Genomic DNA, 22,881 nt, shown 5'->3' with positions numbered 1-22,881 from the left:
ATGATTTATGTACATGTGAATAGTGCTGTCCTATCCAAGACACTGATCCATTGACTTTGGCCCAGGCCTATTGAACTGAACTCTTTGTCCTGCTTGAAGAAAGTAATTATGCTTATTCTTATAACCCTTGTCTTTTTATTCCCATTGTTGAAATAATGAAGTGTCATTTTGCTCTCATCTTGGTGGAGCCTAAACTTGCTCAGATATTTGTGGGTCTAGTTTTGGAGTATATTATTGACATTGAGCTGCTTATTGTAGTGTAATGTTTTCTAACTAAGTGTGTAAATAAATGAATATTGTTTTACCAAGAAACCTTGAGTAAGTGTTTGCTTGAATCACTGTATTTGAAAGTCCTTTGTGTAATAACTGGTTCTGCTCACATTGAGGTAAGCATGGCTGCTCTGCCTCGCTACCAACAAACTGTGTGGTACAAACGTATACCAAAGGGTGAGATTGTGCTTACACCTGTAGTCTTAATTGTGTGTATTGTTCCCAAACGGTACTGCATGCAATTCTGCCTAACACAAACAAAAGTAGTAAATGGCTGATAGAATGTACAAAGAACTGTTGATAAAAAAGAGGAAAGCCAGCTGTAGATGAGCCAGGCACCACGTGGGTGCTCACTAGAGAAACTCTTGGTGATTACCCGATTGTTGAAACTACTATTACCAAAAGGCCTTGGGAAAGGCCAGAAGAGGGTCAAGGTGGTCATACAGGGTCTAGTGAAATCATCTGTACAATAGAAAGTCTTTGACTTGCAGATGATTGTGAATAAGGGAAGTGAATCCCCCATCGTAAGTAAGTAAAAGGAACTGTGAGATTGGCAAGAGTGAACCCGAAGGAGGGATGCCGATGAAAAGGGCAAAGTCTAATGTCCCAAAGGAACAGTGTGTTGACTAGAGTGAACCGGGCAGAGGGTGGTGCACATTGAATTAATACTAGTGAAACACTGAGGGGAAAAAATCCTGCTTAATAAGAACGAAGGAAAGCACTGTGGGGTGTTAGGGAGAATTCTCATTCTATGGCTAATTTCCCTTACCTATAGAGTACCCCAGCAGCTTTGCTGGATTTGAAGGGTTTGTTTCTTTTTACCTGCTAAGAGTGAGACTCTTTTTCCCCACACTTAGGCATTTTTGCTATGTGTGTGTGACGAAGTGGGCAATTCCATCTACAGTCCTTTCACACTGAAACACATAGAAAGTTCTATTTACTATGAAATACAGTCCTATAGTGTTTACATACAGGAAGAACCTGTAGTAGGGACTTTCCTCTAATAAGCTTGACTCTCTGCTTGACGTTGCTAGGAGACAGGGAACGAGGCAGAAGAAGAAGAGATTGACCGTTACAGATGGGCGTATTGAAGGGGAGTGGTGAAGAGTTAACCAGCTGACAGTGGATGAGCTGATTGCGCCGTTGCACTAACAGAAGAAGTTTGGCATATATAAATCACTAGGCGATCATTGTCGCCTACCAGTTAGAGTGAGTAAATGTGCCGTTGCGTACTATAAAGAATTATAGTGTGAATGATACGGGCGACCGTTGTCCCCTGACGAATACTGGAAGGCAGCGCCGTAGTGCTTGATGAGAGTGGAAAGTTATTGGAGGCAGGCGATCGATATATCATTTGCAGCTGAGACTGTGAGTGACAGCGCCGTTGCGCTGGTAGCAGGATAAAGACCTGATTTAACTGTGCGAGGGAATTAAGGCATATGACTACGAAAGGGAAAACACGAACCAAACGGATGTGAAAGGGGAGGCCTGTCAGTGCGAAGGCAAGCAAAGCTGAAGGTAAACCTTCATATATAAAGCTACGGTGAAGACGGGACACTACGAATTGAAGTGGGAGTAGCCGCAGTGAGACGGGCCTCTAACAAGACACAGAAGCTCAAGAGTGCAACATAAGGGGTAGAGGGATAAGGATAACTCTAGTAACAAAGTGACCCTCAAATGGAATTGGCAAGTAAATCCATATGGATAAAAGAAAGGAATGAAAAGGATTCAGAATAACTTCTGCTCCACCCTGAGAGACGAGATTGAGTGTTGTTTTAAAAGCCTGAACCAACTCTAACATCACATTCCAGCAAGATGGGTTGTTGAAATGAAGACTTAGTAGTACTCTGGTCATTCTAATGTTACAGAGAACCTCCTCATCATATAATAAGGATCGTGTTGAGGCTTTGCTGAAACGTTATGTAGGAGGAGAGAAACAGGGTTACAGAACCTAAGGACTGTTGAAAGTGAAAAAAAGAAACAGAGCTAGAACCCATCCAAAAGAAGAAACTCAAGCAGGGAATAATAAACTGTTGAACATATGAACATTAAAAGTGATATAGAACTTACCTGCATATAACAGGAACTATGTATACGGCTGCATAATATAGAGGAATCACCTTGAAGACCTATCATTTACCTTAATCCTAGAAATAAATAAGAGAAACAGTTGTTAATAAAAGATTTGGGTTCTCTTCGTAATCCATACACTTACTAACTGGCTCAGTCTATTTATTGTACATTGATAAGAGAACTGTAATATTGTGTTCTAGGCTATTTTTGAGTTTAATGCCTATGGGATCTTTCTCTCCCCCTTAGGAACCATCTTTATGCACATGTGTTACACAGCACCCTCAGTGCAGTAACACAGGGGTGTCGTAGCGACCCCCAAACATAGACTCCATACCCTCGGACTGACTACTGTCTCCCAGGGCATGTAAAGTCCCCATTGACTTCACTGGTCAATCTTGATGAACAAAACCAGTACAACCCATCTTACTATGGAGGTACTGGCATGGGTTAATAGTTTTTCCCTTATGTTAATTTTCGAGAGGGTACCGTACAGTCCCTCTCTCAAAAGTTTCTGGCTGGTAGCAGTGGTTACTACCAAATGTATCAACCGCAAATATTTCCCTATGGGATTTTCCCATTGTTCGAGGCTACCACATTTACTGACAGCCTCTAACATACCGCCGGTTTATTTTTATACTAACTTTACTCTGGTAGGTTTTATTTGCCAGAATGTTTATGTAAATTCTTTCTCATGACTTTCTCTAAGATCCTAACCCAGGTCGGAGATCCTTTGTTCATCCGTTTGGCGGGCTTCTGCCCAGAAGCCTTCCTTCCATTCCACTGAGTCTGGGGTGGGTCCATTGTGTGGGAGGGGGGAGTAGGACCCCTGGACAGGGTTGCCTTCGCAACCCAGGTTGCACTCTATCCTGATAGGCTTGAGGGTCTCCCGCCAAGATGACCACTCGACTGTGTGAGTGACAGCTAGGCTGTATGAATGGGAATCTTTTTGCATAAAAGCAGGGTCCTGAGGACTGAAAGAGCAAGACGTCGCCACTGGAACTAAGAAGCCGAAGAGGAGAGAAGCCAAAGACATCTGCAACGACTAAACCACCAGAGAAGCCCTGCAGCAGTGTCTCACAACTCTTTTCTCCACATGACGTGAGGAGATCTTCATCTGAAAGAGCCTTCTTCCCTTGAGCTGGTGGAGCCAACCAGTTTGCCAATCGCCTTCCCGAACCTGCCGTGGTCGAATCGCCAGTGCCCAGCACTTGGAGACCAGATAGCCAGGCAGCTTTTGACCCGGACCGCGATTAAAAGGAGCCTACCTTTTAAACTTTGTTTGGCAGCACCGCGGCAGGTTTCATCCCTGGGTAGTGCAGTACCTCGAACCTTCCTCCACGACGAGAGCCTCTCTTCCTCTGCTAGATCCCCCGAACTGCAGGAACTACCAGGAACAACCGCCACCACAGGAGCCACTTCTTCATTTTCAAGGTACATTGTTCCGCCAGGCTGCCCTTTCTTCGCGGTTGTACTAAAGGTGTTTTAAATCCTTTACCTACCTGTTGGGTTGGCCGCCCCCCTCTCTTAACATTGTCTTTTCAAACTTTCGCAACCACCATTTCAAATACCGTTAACCAAAGACATGACTGCAGCTACGAGAAGATTTTTCTCCTGGGCCCTTGCCCAGTACCACTAACTTTGGCACAGGCCTATTGACTCTGGTCACATTTGTTAGACCTGCCTTCTCGAGATTGAATCTCCATTCGAACTGTGTAATGCACCCCTTTCTTATAACTACTCTTTGTTACCACTGTATAATCATTGTGAAGTGCAATTTTGATCAGTTTTCATTCTAAGGCCCTCATTACAAACTTGGCGGAGGACCATGGTGCTATTAGCACCATGGTCCATGCCGCTAAGGTTACGATTCCGCCATGGTGGATGGCAGAATTACCGCCCCATTCCAAGGTGAGTGGGGCGGTAATTCCCCATTCACCATTTGCCCTTCCCCATTCCCATTTTTGCCCCCATAGGGCATAATGGGAATGGGGAAGGCGCTCATTACGGCACCGTAAATTACGGTGCGGTAATTAGCTCCAAAGTCCCTTTGCGGGTTAGATTTTTAACGCCTGCTAGAAGCAGGCGTTAAACACCAACCCGCAAAGGGACACTTGTAATCAGGCGTTAAGGGTTTAACGGCGCCGAAGTCGCCGTTAAACCCTTAACGCCTGAGTTGTAATGAGGGCCTAAGTATTGCTTATATTGATGCACTGTCTTGCCGAACTGGTTCACAACTGATGGGAAGTGTTGTTAGGGTATATAAGAGCCTATTTCTGAATAACTTGTGCTTTCCCTCCCTTGTGAGGAATTGTTAGAGGATCCCTTGTGTGTAGTTGTCACTGTGCCGTTTTGCTCAGTTTTCACTCTGGTTCACTTGGTCTACAATTCATATAGGGAGTGTGTATATTTTTCCTTGACTTAATTTAACTTGCTTGATGACTGTGATAAATGTATTTTTCTAGAAGTGTATAAAGAAATATATATATAACTACTTTTTTAATACAAAACTTTGGTCAGTGTTTCCTTGTGCCATAGTACTGTAGGCCTATTGTGTAAACCCTGAATACTGCTCATCTCCCTCTTGAGATAAGTCTGACTGCTCAGCCACAGCTACCAACTAAATCTTTGAGTTACAGACTGATACAAAAGGGGATTTATTGCTCTCGCCTGTAGTCTTAATCTTCTGTAGTGCTCCCTAAGGGAACTGCACAGGATTCTGCCTAACAAAGGTGTACAGCGGTGAGGATAAAAGTATTGGATTTACATTTTAGAGTTCTGCTAGTGCTTTGGTTCAAATAACCACAAGGCTAACTATCACAAAAAAGTTTATTTTAAAAGTAAAGTCAAGAATATGGAAAATTACAGCCAGGAGACCCTTCTTACTAATACTGCTGATTTTTTAAGGGATCTGTGTAGACAGAAATGTCTTCCTGTCAAAGGCAAGAAATCAGAAATGATTGATAGACTGTTAGAGAAACAAAGTCTGGATAGGGGTGCTGTAGTGCCCACTACCCCATGTAAGCAAACAGTAATGAGGATAATGTTGAAGATGTTATTGTTGAGCCAGATGAGGAAGAGAAGGATAACAATGTGACCCCCTCTGGTCCTCTGCCCGCTCAAAGGCCTCAGACTGTGGCTACTGGACACTTACCAGGTCCCACATTAGGTCCTGAATTTATCTCTCTAGAAAAATGAGACTTGAAATTGAATTCAAAAGAATTACTGCCCAAACTAAACAGAGACATCAAGAACTAAGTCTCAAAGAAATGGAGCTCAACCATGGGCTTGAGATGAAGACATGGCCTCATTACGAGTCCGGCGTTAACCGAGGCGGTAAAACCGCCTGGTTAACGCCGGACTCGTATTACCATTCCGCCTCCGTGATTCCCGGAATTACCGGGGCATCACAACCCCGGCTTTCCGGGAATCACGGAGGCGGAATGGTGTAAATCCCCATTCCCATTGAGTCCTATGGGACTCAATGGGAATCGGGATCATGGAAACACCGGCAGCATCTTGTAATGCTGCCGGTGTTTCCTCGTCCGCCTGCAGGCGGGCGGTGTTAAACCCGCCAGGTCAGACCTGGCGGGAACATCACCTCCCGCCTGCAGGGGTCGGGATCAGGCGGTCCGGAAACAACGGTGGCGGCGGGTTTACCGCCACCGTTATTTCCGGACCGCAAGGGTCGTCATGAGGCCCATTGTCTTTGGAAAATGCTTCTCTCCCCGAATCTTCTAGATCTTCCAGTCCAAAAAGACCCCGGATGCCTAAAGAGATTGTGGGTATGTATGAACCTAAGTTGGAGGTATTAGATTGGCTTGCTATGTTTGAATACAATCATAGGCTCCAGGATATTACAGGGAATCAGTTGATCCCCAGGTTATGTTGCATCTGATATGGTAATGGAGTTGGAGGAGGTGGATAGGATGGATTATGAATGTGTAAAGCTAGCTTTGATAGCTAGATTTGGGAAGACTCCTTCCCAGTACCTTAAGAGGTTTAGGACCCTCAAAAAGCATGATAGTACCCCTTGGGCTATTTGGGTGAATGAGTGTTTGAAGAACTTAGAGGGATGGGTTAAGGGTTATAGAGTTAACACTTATGACGGAATTGGAAATCTTGTCATGATGGAGTCTATCTATGATGCCTCCTCTCCTGAGCTCAGACAGCACTTGGCTGATTCCAAAGAATTAAATTCTGAGAAACTAGCTAAGGCTGTTGACTTGTGGGATGCCAACAGGGCCACTCACAAGGATTCAGGGGTAACTCAGAAAAAGGATGAGGGAAAGCAGCCAAAGAAAGACGACAAAGAAAATTCAAATAATTCCAATTCCAAAGAGGGCCCCAAACAAAATTCTAAGGGTAAGCCACAAGGGAAACCAAATCAGGCTAGTGTACCTTCTGGTCCGAGACCAGAAGGAGGTCAGAACAAGCCACCATTCGTAAATACATTTGGGAAATGTTATGTTTGTGGCTCTACTGATCATGAGAAAGGGGATCCCAGATGTAAGGGTAAACCTTCAGGGGTCCACACTGTCTCCTTAGCCTTCGCTCCAGAGGAGGAAATACATATGGTCAGTGGAAACTTTCAACTACTGGCTGATGATCCCATTGGAGTCTCAGCTAGTGTATCTTTAGTATCTCTTGGGTTGTGGGAACAACAGAATTTAGATGTGTATAATTCTATCCCTCCTAATACTAAAGAGTATTATAAAGACAGTGTCCTAGTAAATGGTCAGGAAACCCCTGCCATTAGAGACATTGGGGCCAGCATAACTGTGGTGGACAAATCTTTTTTCAAGGTTGAGGATGTTGCTAAGGCACCCAAATGCCTCACCAAGTTAGCTGAAGGGCCTGTGCAGATGCTTCCCCAATTACCAGCTCTCATCCAGTGCAATGAAATGACTGTTAGGATACCTGTGAACGTATAATCTGAAGTACCAGGAAGGGTGCTATTGGTCAATGATCTGAAAGACCAGAGCATAGTATCAAGTACTCCCAGACCTCCTAGTAAGAGATTACAGGAGCTTACCAGACCTGCAAGGGAGAGGACCTTGAGGGGCTATCCTGAGGAGATGATAGAAAAGGAAATCACTTCTACTCCACTGGAATTACTAACTGCTATTTCAAAGCAACCAGAAGCAAAGGGGAACCCCAAGACTTCAAGGAAGAAACCAGCAGAAAGCACTCCAGTGCTGCCAACCAGGAAATCTCCTATGTTGTCCAAAGTCACACCTGTGATTCCTCCTCCAGCTGAGGCTGAGAGTGAGGTACAACCCTGTGTGGGTGAACTAGAGCCTGAAGATTCAGATCTAGTAGGAGGCCAGGAACTCATTGGAGATCTTGACCCTGTGGATCATCCGGAGCTGCAGTCTTTACTGGCAGAAGGTGGACCCCAAAGGGCAGACTTCAGTAAGGGACAAAGAGAATGTCCAACTATGGAAGGTCTTCGCCACCAGGCAGCTTCTCAGTTTGAAGGGCAAGAGCCTAGGAAGTACAGGTTACACTGGGAAGATGGCCTCTTCTATAGTGAACCAACAGAGTCACTCCCTGGGGACTACAAAAGACTTGTAGTTCCCCAAGCAAACCGACTCCACTTCTTGCAACTAGCCCATGAGATACCTTTTGCTGGTCACTTGAGCTTCAAGAAGACCGAGGAAAGGCTCTCTCTCTACTTTTATTGACCTAAAATGGGGCTGAGGTAGAGAAATATTGCAAGAGTTGCCACACTTGCCAAACCTCTGGTAAAAGTGGCTCCAAGAAAGTGGCACCTCTAGTGCCTCTTCCTGTGGTGGGAGTACCATTTAAGAGGGTAGGAATTGACATTGTTGGTCCCCTTGATCCTCCAACTTCTTCAGGCAACAGGTTTATACTTGTTGTAGTAGACCATGCTACTAGGTTCCCTGAAGCAATTCCTATGAGGACTGCTACAGCTCCGGCTGTGGCTAAGGCCCTCCTTGGTATTTTTACCAGGGTTGGGTTTCCTAAGGAGGTAATATCTGACAGGGGGTCAAATTTTAAGTCCCACTGCATGAAGGCCATCTGGAAAAACTGTGGAGTTACCTACAAGTTCTCAGCAGCATACCACCCTCAGACAAATGGGTTGGTAGAAAGGTTCAACGGAACCATGAAGAGCATGATAGGAGCTTTAGAAGACCCTCTTAAGAAAAGGTGAGCTCTTCTACTGCCATGCCTTCTTTTTGCATATAGATAAGTCCCTCATGAGGGAGTAAGTTACAGTCCCCTTGAACTTCTCTATGGCCATCCGGTCAGAGGTCCATTGGCCCTGATCAAGGAGGGGTTGGAGAGTGCTCCTTCCCCCACGCCAGTCAGAGTCACTGACTATGTGATAGGACTCCGGAGGAGAATGTCACACATGATGGCTGAGGCAAGTGATAACTTGAAAGCAGGTCAGGCTCTGGTCAAACATTGGCATGACCAGAAGGCCAACATGGTTGGGTTCGCTCAAGACCAGCTAGTTCTTGTTATGGTCCCAACAAGGCAGAGGGCCTTACAGGACAAATGGATGGGACCCTTCAAGGTTGTGGGAAAACTTGGAGTGGTAAACTATCTGGTGGACCTAGGCAATCCTAAGGAGACTCCTAGAGTCTTTCACATCAACCGTCTAAAAGCTTATGTCTCGAGACCAGAACTGGGAGCTTTGCTTCTAGCGTCAGCTCAAGAGGAGGAGAGAGTGAACCTCTACCTGACCTCCTCAGAGGCAAACCTATGGATGAGAAAATAGAAGGAGTTAATCTCTCTTCTAATTTGACACCTGAGCAACAGGAGAAGTGCAAAGTTTTGTTGAATCAATTTTCCCCCGTTTTCTCTAGCACCAGGCTTGACCCTTGGGGCCAGCATGATATTCAAACTGATGACTGTTTACCTGTCAAAAGCAGGGGCTACAGGATATCAGAAAATGTAACAACCCACATCAAAGGAGAGGTCAACAAGATGCTTGATTTTGGGGTAATACAGCACTCTACTAGTCCATAGTCTAGCCCAGTTGTATTAGTACCAAAGGCAGGATCCAAGGAGTTGAGATTCTGTGTGGACTATGGAGCTCTAAATGCAGTCACTAAGAATGATGCCCATCCTTTGCCAAGGACAGATGAGCTGGTGGACAAACTTGGTTCAGCCAAGTACCTCAGTACATTTGATCTCAAGTCAGGCTATTGGCAAATAGCCCTGACTGACCATGCCAAGGAGAAATCTGCATTCTCCACCCCAGTTGGCTTATACCAGTTTAAGGTTATGCCTTTTGGATTAAAGAATGCACCTGCTACATTCCAAAGGATGGTTAATCGGGTTCTGAATGGGATGGAGGACTTCTGCATGGCATACTTGGATGACATTGCAGTGTTCAGCCCTACTTGGAAAGAACATGTTGACCACCTAGGATATGTTTTGCAGGCTCTGGAACAGGCCCATCTGACCATAAAGGCAAGCAAATGTCAAATTGGTCAGAGTAAAGTGGTAGGAGGTGGTGAAATAAGGCCTTTGCTCAGCAAGATTGAAGCTGTGCAAAATTGGACAACCCTTTATACTCAAACCCAGGTGAGAGCTTTCCTAGGCCTCACTGGGTATTACAGGAATTTAATTAAGAACTATGGTTCCATAGCTTATTCACTGAATGTAATCTCTTCTCCAAAGTTCCCTAAAAAGATCAAATGGAATGGGGAGTGCAATCAGGCCTTTGAAAGCCTAAACAAAGCCCTTTGTCAAGCTCCAGTTCCCAGAGCTCCTGACTACCACCAACCCTTTATTGTACAAACAGATGCTTCCAATATAGGTATAGGTGCAGTACTCAGTCAACTGGATGAGAAAGGTTGGGAGCACCCCATTTGCTTCATCAGTAGGAAACTGTAGCAACCTGAAACAAGGTGGGCAACTATTTTTTATTTATTTTTTTATTTACTTGACTTTAATCGAAAAGATTTTAACGATTTTTACAAGGACTTTTTTTTTTGCAGACCCATCAGTGCAAATTCCGTATTTCTTTAGCTGTGTGGACAAAAGATGAAGCTCGAACTTTGGTCTCAGGTTTGGATCACGTAGACGTACATCTATTACTAGGCTGATTGATGAGGTATCGATAGCTCAACCCCCTCCACTGCTGTTATTCGTAGTTCAGCCTGTTCACTTAATGAGTTGGTGATTGCTTTCAAGGCTAGTTCTATTAACTTCACCATTGTAATTGTCCATCTTGTTGTTTCTCCTGAGATTAGCCTATTCCACACAGCCTCTTCGTCTAGAGTGACCGCCCCTTGGAGGCAGGAATGCAGGTATTTATCTCTGTTTTGTCTTGTCTTTGAACATTTTAGCACTAGATGGTTTAGAGTTTCCACTTCCTCTTTGTCTTTATACAGACGGCATCTATTGTCCATCTTTGGTGTTCTAATTATCAGAATTTCATGAGTCCTCAGCAGATTTAATCTGGCTTTCAAAAAAGTTCCTCACATATTTTTATTCAGAAATTTTGTGCAGTAATTCAGTGGTGTTTTCACTTTGTTAAAGGTCGGTGGGAGGTGCGAAAGTAGCTTGTTTGTACTAGCAGTATCAATCATCCTAATCCAGTCCATGAGTTCCATTTTTCTTTTCACTCGGTCTGGGTTGGATTTTAGATCTTCTTCCGAGCACAATACTTCGCTAAGACTGTATTGTACTGTTCTCGCCCACTTGTTGAGAGCCTTACAGGGGCCACTTTTGAGCTCTTCTGCAATAATAGCGTAGATTGGCAAAGACTCTGCCATTCCAATCTTTCTGTAGAGTCTCATCTTGCTCTGTTCTACCAGCGATGAAAGGGAGACCAGGCCCAGCTCCCGTCTGATTGCTGCCATGGATGTCGACTTTGGGAGACCCAAAACCGATTTCCACACATGTCCTTCAAGTTTCTGCCATATCACACTCGGCATGTTTAGCAAAGCTTCCATACCATAAATAACGGCCGGTACGACTTTGGCCTTGTAAAAATTTATCGCCGGCAGGATGGAGAATTTCCCATATTTCTTGTCTACCACTCTTCTTTGCGCCGTTAGTCTTTTTACTTTGTCCCATAGCTGATCTTGCATTGCTTTGTCAACTGAAGAACCGTCCATGGTCACCCCTAGATATTTAAACTGGGTGGCTACTTCAAGCTTGGTTTCCTCCAGATACCACTTATGCTGCTTAGACAACCTATTCATAGTTTTGTCTAAAACAAGAACTTTTGTTTTTGCTGTATTGATTTACAAATTATTATTTTTTTTATATCTTGCCAAATTTGTTAGTTTCCGTTGCAAGCCAATTTGGGTTTGATCAATGATTATGGCGTTGTCTGCGTAGAGAAGTCGCGAGATGGTAGACTTCGCAATTTTTATTTTCTCCTCGTCGTTCTGGTAGTCCCCAAGGAAAGCGATAAACAGGGCTGGGGCTAAAGGGCACCCTTGTTTCACGCCCCACTTGACTAGCATCTCCTCCGACAGTACCACTTGTTTACTCAATTTCACCCTGATCTTCGTTTGGGCGTGGAGTGCTTTTATCAGGCCTATGTTGGGCATTTCCAATTGCTTAGTTTGTGCCACAGTTTCGCTCGGTCTATCTTATCGAATGCTTTCGATAGATCTACAAATGCCTAATAGACTCTGGGTGCTCCTTCTCTTACTTTCGCTTTGAGGATATTTATCATAAATATGTTTATTGCCGTGGTTCTGTTTTTCTGAAAGATGTCAAAACATGGTGCGTTTTTTGCCCAAATTCTAAAGTGGTTCAACAGCTGCGTTTCGTATATTTTTCCCACAATGTCCAAGAGGGCAATCGGTCTGTAACTTTCTGGATTTTCTCTTCCGCCTTTTTTGTACACCGGTACAATTATGGCGTTTAACCATGTTTCGGGAACCATTTTTGTTTGGCCACAATGGGTGAAGATTTTACTGATAATTTCGGCCCATGCTTTCGATGACTGCTTCAAATCCATATTAGTCAGGCCATCTGGGCCTGGGGCCCTCGATGATTTCAATTTGTTGATGGCTATTTCAATATCATCCACGTTGGCAACGTCCACCCAAGATGTTGTAGTTTCAGGTTTTTCTTTGGTCGCTTGTGTTTTTGTAAGCTCAAATTGTGCCGTTAAATATGTTTTCCATTTTGTCTCAGAGACCGCATTTACCATTTCTATTGGTCTAGGCGGGTTTGCTGTTTTTATTGTTGCCCAAAAGTCACTAGATTTTTTGGAGCTAAGACTTCTTAACATTTTTTCAGCGTCTTGTTGGTACAACTGTAGCCTATGTTGTTTTAGCCACTGATTATATGCCTTTGATTCCCTGCGCCATTTTTCCCACGTTTCCTTGTTATTTGTTTTGTTTGCGATTTTCCTCCATCTCCTGACAACTTTTCTTTTTTCCACAACCAGGCTATCGTAAACATGTTTATAACCCGCGTTTTTCAGTGGCTGGCCTCACACAGGTTTTCTGTACGGGATAAGTAACGGTAGGTAATTTGGTCGATTTGCGGGCACTTGAGTCGTTGTTGCGTCTGGAAGTGTGTATTTTTCCGTTATCCTTAGTACATCTTCTTCCGACAGACGTAGCCTTGATTGTTGGTTGTTCGACTCAACATTGTATTTGTATTCCTGTCTCTGTATTTGTCTTCCTTGCCATGCGCATGTCAGGAGATTGTGATCGCTGTGCATGGTTCTTTGCACTTTATACTCTTGGATCCTGGATAAAAGACTGGTTGACACATAGATGTAATCCAAAGTCGCTTTGGAATTCAAATGCTCCCATGTCAGGATGTTCCTTTGTTGTGGGAATACTGTCGCAATATTGTGCAGATTTCTTGGTTTAGTCATCGCACCCCATGCTTTTCCTCGTTTCCCTGTTGTTCCATGTGGCCCACTCTCCTTCGTTTCCTCGTTCCAATTGTTGCAATCTGCATTCAAGTCTCCACACACTATGACATCCGCATTCTCATACTTTGCATCGATCGAGTCTAATATATCCGTCATTTTTGTCCAATATGCTTTGATTGTCGTTCTTTGTGGATTCCAGTAAGTATTTATTATGATGACTTGTTTTTTCTCCACCTTCCTCATCAGGACGGTTGATCTGTCTATGCCGTCAGGGTGACCAGCATCTCATATGATTCGTGTTACTTTGTAGGGGTTGTCAAGCCTACGCTCATTTTTATTGCTGTCAAGAGACCTGACGACGGACGGCCTAATAGGCCCTTGCATGCCAGCGATGTTTCTACTACAAACCCGTCTATGCTCGGTTTGTCTTGAAGCCAGGTCTCTTGTAGGCATATGATGTCCAGTACACCTGAAATCGACATCGCCAGGTCTGGTAAAATGGACGTGACCCCTAGTGTTCCACGATCCCATGAGAAAACTTTGCTTACATCCTTCGTGTCCTAAGTTGGAATGTTCACTGTTTGTGGATCTCTGGGTCATTATTAATTGCTAGTTTTCTGTGTTGAGATTCAATTTGATTTTAACCATGCCCATGGGCCCCTGCCTGCTGGCATGTTCATTTTTTTGCATTGGAACTGGGTTCGGACCCCTCTCGATTTGGTGCCTGCTTGCACTACGCTCTGGAGTGCACTGCCGATGTTTATGACAGTCTTCCCCTACTGGCCGAGACTTGTGTTTCTCCGTGACTGTTTCCTGTCGTTCACTCCTTTCTTGCCTATTGTTGCTTTTCTTCTCATAGCTTTACCAATTTTGGCCAGGGTTTTTGTCATCTGGTCAAGCATACTCCCTTTCTCGCCCATATGTTTTTTCACCCTGCCCTTTACCGATCCTGTTGTTTCGATATCGTTCTTCTGTTCTCGATGTATAATGATATTGCCTTTCAACCTGCTCGTTGTGGGAGTATGCTTTTTTCTCCCTTAGAGTTTCTCGTTTTATTTCAGTCAACCAAAACCCCTTTTTCTCCATTTCTCTCACTGCGCTGTTGTCCATAGGCTGCAGTCTTAACGGCTTAACGTGAACATAAGCCTTTGCAATCTTTCCTCTGTGGTAAGGTTCCACTAGCTCAATGTTTGTTGTTTTTATGCTTTTCAACAAATTTGTTTTACTCATTATCTTCAGGATCGTCTTCCTATTAAGGATCATATACCCTGCTTTTGAGTCTATTTGTTCCACTTTGAATATGCGTTCCACATGTTCTGCGCTTATAGTTTTTTTGCTTCGGTGCTCATCTGCAATTTTGGGGACGTCTGTTCGCTGAGGCGTAAACTGCCCATTTGTTCCTTTCCCACTTGGATTCATGTCCGCCTCGCTCCTCAGTCTCGTCTTTTTATGATCCTTGGGTGATACGATCTCTAGGATCTCATTTCCGTTTTGATTTTCTGGTCTTTTTTTGCACTTTTTGCTTTTCGGTAGGATTTGATTCTGGATCTTGTGATTTTTTTTCATTTGTTTGTTGTTCTATGCACTCCTCGTTCTCTGAGCTAATGGAGACCGTCTCCCAATGTTGGGAGAGATTCATCAAGTTTGTGTCACTCATGAAGTCTTCTACAGATCTCGGAGAACTCCTCCTCTCCTCCCTGTTTGTAGGTCTCGGTGTATTTTCTTGCATATCCTTATTTTTCTTTGCTTTTTTTTCCTTTGACCTAGTTGGTTCCTGCTGATACCCCTTCACCCCTGATGTAGACTTCTGCGGCAAATCTTTCTTAGATATTTTTAGTACCACTGAGGGTTTACTCGTGGGCTTTTTTAGCAAGCCCGACTTGATTGGGTAAAGTTGTGCGGGTTTCACTCGATCTCCACTTGTTTCCTTTATCTCTTGACTTGCCTCTGATTTTTCCAGACCTTCTCCCATCAGGCTTCCGGCCTGGTTGTTTTTATGTCTCCCTGACTCCTTCGCTTTCTCTGTTTGTAGAAGCACAACTTGCTTTTTCAGCTCCTCTACCTCTTTTTCCCACCCTTGCTGGCGTTTGTTGTTCCTTTCTTCTAATGCTGTAATGTAACCTTCTATGTGTGTCATTTTTGAGGACATAGTTGCCAAGATCGATGTATTGTCTTGTATGCCGTCTTTTAATGCCTCGTACAATTTGCAGAATGGGGCTAGTGCAATCGTAATGGCAGACATGATGGTTAAGAGATCAGATTTTTTCCCTGGTGACTATTTTTGTGATAGTGTGGCTATGTCGCTTAACCTTTTGTTTTTTGGTGATTTTGGCGTGCTCCCTGCTTTGCCCAAAGTTGACAATGCTTCTATGAACAAACTGTTGCTCGACCGGGTGCCTTGTAGTTACCCTTCTGACATTGTTTGCATGGGCAGTCCTTTGTGGCCATCAATCCGTTGGTTAATATCGTACTGCTCTCTCTCTTTCACCGGGGTACTTCGAGGGGCGTTTTGGCAGGTGTCTTGTGATTGCCTCATCTGTTTTGGCTGGCCAAATCCTTCTTGTGATGTTTTCTCTTGGGGGATTCGTGACACGTTCTGCAGCTTTGGGAGACACTTTGCCTGCTCTTGCCTTTGTAAGACTTCTTCATACCTCTGTGGGCTCCTTAGCCCTTGTGTGGCCACGGCATGTTGTTCTTTCAAGGAGCTCAGCCTCCGACTTTCTTCTCTTTCCTCTCTTTGCAGTCGGATCGCTTTTGCCGCATTTCTTTTTTCCAATAGGATCTGTGCAAGACCTGCTTCCTGGGGGCCTTTGTTACCTTCTTGGTCCCCTTCCGTGTCCGTTCTCCAGTGTTTGTTCGCAGGGATGCTCTCTTGAACTGCTTCTAGGATTTCTGCATCAGATAGTTCATTATCCAAGTCTACTTTTCGTTTCTGATGGTTTAAAAAGAATGCTTTTAATGTTCCTGACAGCGTTGGAGGTGGCAGTCCTTTGGGCAGTAATTTGTTTCTTTTCTGTGATTTCAAGCTCCTATTCACTGCTGCCACTTTCCCTTTTACTGGTTTTGAGCCACCATTCTCTTGTTTGTTTTTTACTGATTTCAGTTGACTAATCTTTTCTTGGTTTTTCCTTTGGTTTGTTGTTTTGCTGATGTCTTTTCTTTTTTTTGTTTTTGGCGAAGACGCCATTTTCTCCGAGTCCGACTCAGTATCTGATATTAAATTTTCACTTTCCCTCATATCATTTTCGTTTCCACTCTCTTCACCTGTATGGTAACCATCTTCTTCATGACCTGGTTCGGGTTACTGTCTTTTCGGTTTAGTTCATGCTGTTCGGCGCTTGCTTTCTACCTGACTCCTCTACTGGCTCTGTCTCCCTGTGTACCATCGCCTGAACCGACGTTGTAGTTTCCTTCCCTTGGACACCTTCCATCCGGTTTCTGCCGTCTTTTTCTTGGGCTGCTTTCTCCCCGTCCACGGCTGCGCTTTTGCGTCCTGTTTTCAGGCTCTTTGATGTTTTTGTTGCCGAGTCTGCTCCTTCACGTCCTTTGGGGCTGCCCGACACACTTCGGCTTCTCTCGTGGTCGTGCCCCTCTTCGTTCTCCTTCCACGTCTCCTTCTGCATCGGGCTACCACCGTTTGTATCCAGTTCAGACGAGCCCGGAGTGCCGGCGAGGAGTTTCGTTGCTGACTCCACGTCGCTTCTTGACTCCCGCGCCTCAGCCCTGCAGCGCTCCCGCAGAGGGTCCGTCAGTGGCCGCCCTTTGACCGCCCCTGCCGGAGACCCACTCGCCAAACCAGCGGTATACAGGGCGCTGCACACCTCGTGATTGGGTAAGTCGTTTTCCTTGGCGCTTAGTTCCATTTGCATGTCTTGTGCATCTTCGCCTTGAGTTTGATCTAACAGGGCTGAGGCATTTAAAGCGTCCTCCGTGATCATCATGTTGTTTTGCTGCAACATGAGAGCTTGGGATTCTTCGCACGTTTCATAAACTACTTCTTCCCTGGCGAAAATCTTTGCCTTCAGCCTCTTAACTGGTGTTTTATTGCTCCTTAGACGATGCCAGCCTTGGACCGTGTCTGGTTCTGCGACAGTTTCTTCAAGTCGCTCGTTTCTGGCGCCTTTTCGATCTTGGTGGCATGAGAGCCTCGAGGATTTCTGAGTCGGGTCCATTTCACCCGCTGACTCCCGCGGACTCCTGCAGACTCAACTCTCCTCACCAACTCTGCTGTTTTGCCATTGTGTGGGCTTTGAAGACGTTTAGACTATACTTGTATGGATCTACTTTCATCATTCAAACAGACCACCAACCCTTGAGATGGTTAATGCAAATGAAAGGGGAAACCCAAAACTGCTATGATGGTCACTCTACCTCCAAGGGTTTGATTTTACCATTGCATTGAGCACAGGTCAAGATGTCACCACCAAAATGCTGATGGTCTCTCTAGGATGTTTATAACCGACTAGAGGTAAGAGACTCATCCAGGAGTGGATTAGATCCTCCTGTCCCTTAGTCTGGGGGGGGGGCGAGTGTTAGGGAGAATTCTCGTTCTATGGCTAATTTCCCTTAACTATAGAGTCCCCCAGCAGCTTTGCTGGATTTGAAGGGTTTGTTTCTTTTTACCTGCTAAGACTGAGACTCTTTTTCCCACTCTTAGGCATTTTTGCTATGTGTGTTCTAGGCTATTTTTGAGTTTAATGCCTATGGGATTTTCTCACCCCCAAAGGAACCATCTTTATTCACATGTGTTACACAGCACCCTCCGTGCAGTGACACAGGGGTGTCGTAGCGACCTCCAAACATAGACTCCATACCCTGGGACTGACTACTGTCTCCCAGGGCAGGTAAAGTCCCAATAGACTTTACTAGTCAATTTTTAAGAACTTAAACCAGTACAACCCATCTTAATATGGAAGAACTGGAAGGGGTTAATAGTTTTTCCCCTATGTTCATTTTCGAGAGGGTACCCTAAAGTCCCTCTCTCAAAGGTTTCTGGCTTTTGGCAGTGGTTACTACCATAAATATTTGACCGCGAATATTTCTCTAAGGGATTTTCCCATTGTTCGAGGCAACCACTTTTTCTGACAGCCTCTAACATACCGCCGGTGCATTTTAATATTAACTTTGCTCCGGTGGGTTTTTATTGCCAGAACTTTTATATAACTTCTTTCTCGTGTCTTTCTCTATAATCCTAACCCAGGTCAGTGATAATTTGTTTGGCGGGCTTCTGCCCAGAAGCCTTCCTTCTGGCGCCACTGAGTCTGGGGGGGTCCATTGTGTGGAAGGGGGAGTAGGACCCCTGGACAGGGTTGCCTTCAGAACCCAGGTTGCACCCTATCCTGATAGGCTTGAGGGTCTCCCGCCAAGATGACCACTCTACTGTGTGAGTGACAGCTAGGCTGTATGAATGGGAATATTTTAGCATAAAAGCAGGGTCCTGAGGACTGGAAGAGCAAGACGTCACCACTGGAACTTAGAACCCGAAGAGGAGAGAAGCCAAAGACATCTGCAACGACTGAACCACCAGTGAAGCCCTGCTGCAGCGTCTCACCACTTTTCTCCACACGACGAGAGGAGATCTTCATCTGAAAGAGCCTTCTTCCCTTGAGATGGTGGGGCCGACCAGTTTGCCAATCATCTTCCCGAACCTGCCGTGGTCAAATCACCAGTGCCCAGCACTTGGAGACCGGATAGCCAGGCAGCTATCGACACAGACCGCGATTAAAAGGAGAGTACCTTTTAAACTTTGTTTGGCAGCACCGTGGCTGGTTTCATCCCTGGGTAGTGCAGTACCTCGAACCTTCCTCCACGACAAGAGCCTCTACCACCACTGCAGAAGCCACTTCTTCATTTTCAAGGTACATTGTTCTGCCAGGCCGCCCTTTCTCTGCGGTAGTACTAAAGGTGTTTTAAATCCTTTACCTACCTGTTGGGTTGGCCGCCCCTCCCTCTCTTAATATTGTCTTTTCAAACTTTCGCAGCCACCATTTCAAATATCGTTAACCAAAGACTTGACTGCAGCTACGAGAACATTTTGCTCCTGGGCCCTTGCCCAGTACCACTAACTTTGGCACATGCCTATTATCAAATTTGTTAGACCTGCCTTCTCGAGATTGATTCTCCATTCGAACTGTGTGGTGCACCCATTTCTTATAACTACTCTTTCTTCCCACTGTATAATCATTGAGAAGTGCAATTTTGCTCAGTTTTCATTCTGGCGTTAAGGGTTTAACGGTGCCGTAAAAGGTGTCGGCGCCGTTAAACCCTTAACGCCTTACTACGAGGTCCCTTTGCGGGACATGACCTTTAGGGACTGACAAAGGGACCTTGGTGCTAAGTACGGTACCGTACTTAGAACCTTCCCCAGTCCCATTGAGCCCTATGGGGCGAAAATGGGAATGGGGAAAGGCCATGGTTCAATGGGGAATTACCGCCCCGCCAACCTTGGAATGGGGTTGTAATTCCCCATTGAACCATGGCGGACCCCTTACAACACCGGCACCAACCATGGTGCTAATAGCGCCATGGTTTAGCTCCAGTGTTGTAATGAGGGCCACAGTCTTGCGGTACTGGTTGACAACTGATGGGAAGTGTTGTTAGGGTATATAAGAGCCTATTTCTGAATAACTTGTGCTTTCCCTCCCTTGTGAGGAATTGTTAGAGGATCCCTTGTGTGTAGTTGTCACTGTGCCGTTTTGCTCAGTTTTCACTCTGGTTCACTTGGTCTACAATTCAAATAGGGAGTGTGAATATTTTTCCTTGACTTAATTTAACTTGCTTGATACTTGTGATACATGTGCTTGATTACAAGTGTATGAAATAAATATTCATCTACTTTTTAACTACAAAGCTTTGGTCAGTGTTTCCTTGTGCCATAGTACTGTAGGCCTAATGTGTAAACCCTGAATACTGCTCATCTCCCTCTTGAGATAAGTCTGACTGCTCAGCCACAGCTACCAACTAAAACTTTGTGGTACAGACTGATACCAAAGGGGATGTATTGCTCTCACCTGTAGTCCTAATCTTGTGTAGTGCTCCCTAAGGGAACTGCCAAGGATTCTGCCTAACATGGGGCAAGCGTGAACCCGACAGAGGGGCGTCCAACAGTGTGTTGTTTAAAAATACTTTAATACCTGTGAAGTACAACAGGAGAAGGGGTTTGTGAAAGACCAGGGGACGTGGATTGTCCCCCTTGGCACTAAGCAAATGGAAGAGTGAGGAAAGAAAGCCAAAGTGATCCCAACAGGAGGCTGATATTCAAGAGGGGTCTGCGCCTGGAAGAGGAGGACCCAAGGGTGAAGAATCATCACCCAAAGTGCAATCTGAATTAACTTTTTGTTTGATTATTTGAACTATCAGATCCTCGGAAGCAGGAGAGACAACTTCCGAAGATCCTAGTATTGATAGGAACTGTTTGCGGGGACTGAGCCGAGAAGAGGGGGACCCAGGGTGAAAGCATCAACCAACGTGCAGCCAGAAAGAACCTTAGTTGTTATTCTGAACGCATCAGGCCCTCAAAGGCAAGATACTTTTTATAGAGCAAGAGACTTGGCCATCGAAGATCCTGATAGCTAAAACGGAACTGTTGTCTCGTGGTGAGAAAGCTCAAGGGTGTTCTGTGCTCCAGAGTCCTGCCTTATCCCATGCTCAAAACATGAGGTAAGGAGATCATGACTACGGCATTCTGACATATTGTTTGTGAACACTTCTTTATTTCTTATGAGCCCTATCCCACACTTCTTTTGTATTTATTGTAAGGATTGGCAATAGGTTTTTCTTGGTATAGGCCTTTTTATTTGACAAGACACGACTAGGATTGCCTTATTTTGATTTGATGGTCTTAGCTTGCTCCCATCTTAGACTTAGGTTTAGATTAGGCGTTTTTCCACCCTACCCATACAGTTTAATAAACACCCTTGAACTGTGATCACTTGTTACAAAATGAAGTGTGGATTAATGTTCTTAAGAAAGAAGCAAGTGTTCACAAATGATAAGTCAGGATGCGGTACTTGACGTCTCCCTTTCCCACGTTTTCAGCACGGGACAAGGACGGATTTTGGAGCACAGCATACGCTTGAGCTTTCCCCGCATGAGCTAACAGTTCCACTTTCAGCAAACACGGCACTCGGTAGTTAAGTCTCTTTTCTATCAAAAAGTCTCTTGATGCCGTCTGACTGATGTATTCAAATAATAAATAAAGAGGTCCTTTTCACAGATACATCGGGTTAGGTCTTTCACCTCTGGATCCCCCTCTTCCGGGCGCAGATCCCTAGAAAGTTCCAATTAATATCAGGATCTCCGGACGTTGTTTCTCCTGCTTCTGAGGATCTGATAGTTCAAATAATCAAAGAAAAAGTTCAGCAAAAGCTCTTCTCTGTACTTGAGTGATAGTTCTTCACTGCCGGGTTCACCTTCTTCCGGCTCAGCTCCCTCTCCATTATTACTTCCGTTTATCGGGTTCTCTCGGACATATGATGCATTCAAAAGGCTGTTCCCTCTTGTGTTTTGATTTGTTGCAGTCACAGGTCGGTGGGTGTTGGCTTCTCACTCCTTGGATCCCACTCTTCCGGGCTCAGTTCTGACTTGACCGTTTGCCTCCCTCGATCGGGTACACTATGGCTTTCAATGCAACTTATCTGGTGACTTTCGTCAAATGTCTTTTTGTACAGTTCACTGTGGATATCCCTCTGCTGGAATCACTTTTGTCAACACATTGGGCCTCAATACAAGTTTGGCGGTAGCAAATTTTTCCAGACCCTGGCAATGGGGAAATATAGGGCCATTACAACCCTGGTGGACCCTCTATTTCCCCATTGTCAGGGGCCAGAAACTTTTACTCCACTTTCCCATTTGAGGCCCATAGGACTCAATGGGAATGGGGAGGTTGGATGCACCGGCACCATTCAGAATGGTGGCGGTTGTAACGCTCACCTGGCTCCCACGGAGGCGCTGGTCTGGTCTGGGTTGCTGTGGCCTCTTCAAGCGTGATGTGCAGAATTCGGACCACAGATTGAACAGGACCCCCAAATCTTGCTTGTCTGGCCCGTAGGAATATCCTTCTGCAGATGAGAAAGGGGATTAACTGTCTGCTGAATAGTGTGCTTGCTCCCTCTTTCCCCCTTCGTTCTTCTCTGACTTCCTCCAATACCCCCGGTTTAAGCTCACCTTATGGTTTAGAAGGATGAACTCTCCATCCTGCTTCTGGTGTAGGGGCGCGCGTTCGTCCAGTTACTTCACTGGTTTTCAGAATGGCGCTGGCACATCCACTTGACTTTTCTGAGCAATACGCCGTAAGTATGAAGATGCAAAAGTTCAAGTGTGAGCCTCCTTTTATGTTGTTTTTCTTAACCTGTGATCTGTCCTTTATTTCAGGTGCAGAACAAAGGCGATGCGTTGAGGGGATAAATTGCTGGTGGTAAAATCTGGTGAGTTAGTGCTGAGGGCGACCCCTCTAAATGTCTTTATAATTCCCCAGTAATATCTTGTCCTTTCCCCATAGGGGCCGGGGTGCGGTACCTGCCAAAGATGCGGCGCCGACCCGAGATATGGTTCACCAAGAGAAGCCGGTAAGTAATATGGCTGAAAATTCGGCTTTCCTCTTGTGTTCCCTTGCTCACCTTTTGTCTCTTCTTCTCTCCCCTAGGTGCAGAGATGTGGCGACCGGTGCTGAGAGCCGCGATGGAGCCGGGCGGCGTCTCGGGAACAGGTGA

General features: G+C 45.2%; 1 protein-coding gene across 1 annotated transcript in view; it reads right to left on the bottom strand.

Annotated features, from left to right (window-relative positions):
* Window positions 1-22,881, bottom strand: part of LOC138517058 (zinc finger protein 585A-like) — a 614,789-nt gene that overhangs the window by 569,673 nt on the left and 22,235 nt on the right. The window contains exon 3 of the mRNA XM_069632568.1: window positions 2,341-2,417. The gene's annotated coding sequence lies outside the window, so the exon portion shown is untranslated. The remainder of the gene's footprint in view (window positions 1-2,340; window positions 2,418-22,881) is intronic.

This window comes from Ambystoma mexicanum, chromosome 6q (genome assembly GCF_040938575.1).
Source record: "Ambystoma mexicanum isolate Mex_15411 chromosome 6q, UKY_AmexF1_1, whole genome shotgun sequence".
Taxonomy (NCBI): Eukaryota; Metazoa; Chordata; class Amphibia; order Caudata; family Ambystomatidae; genus Ambystoma; species Ambystoma mexicanum.
The sequence above is the reverse complement of the archived record's forward strand: the minus strand, read 5'-3'. Positions and strand labels throughout refer to the sequence as shown.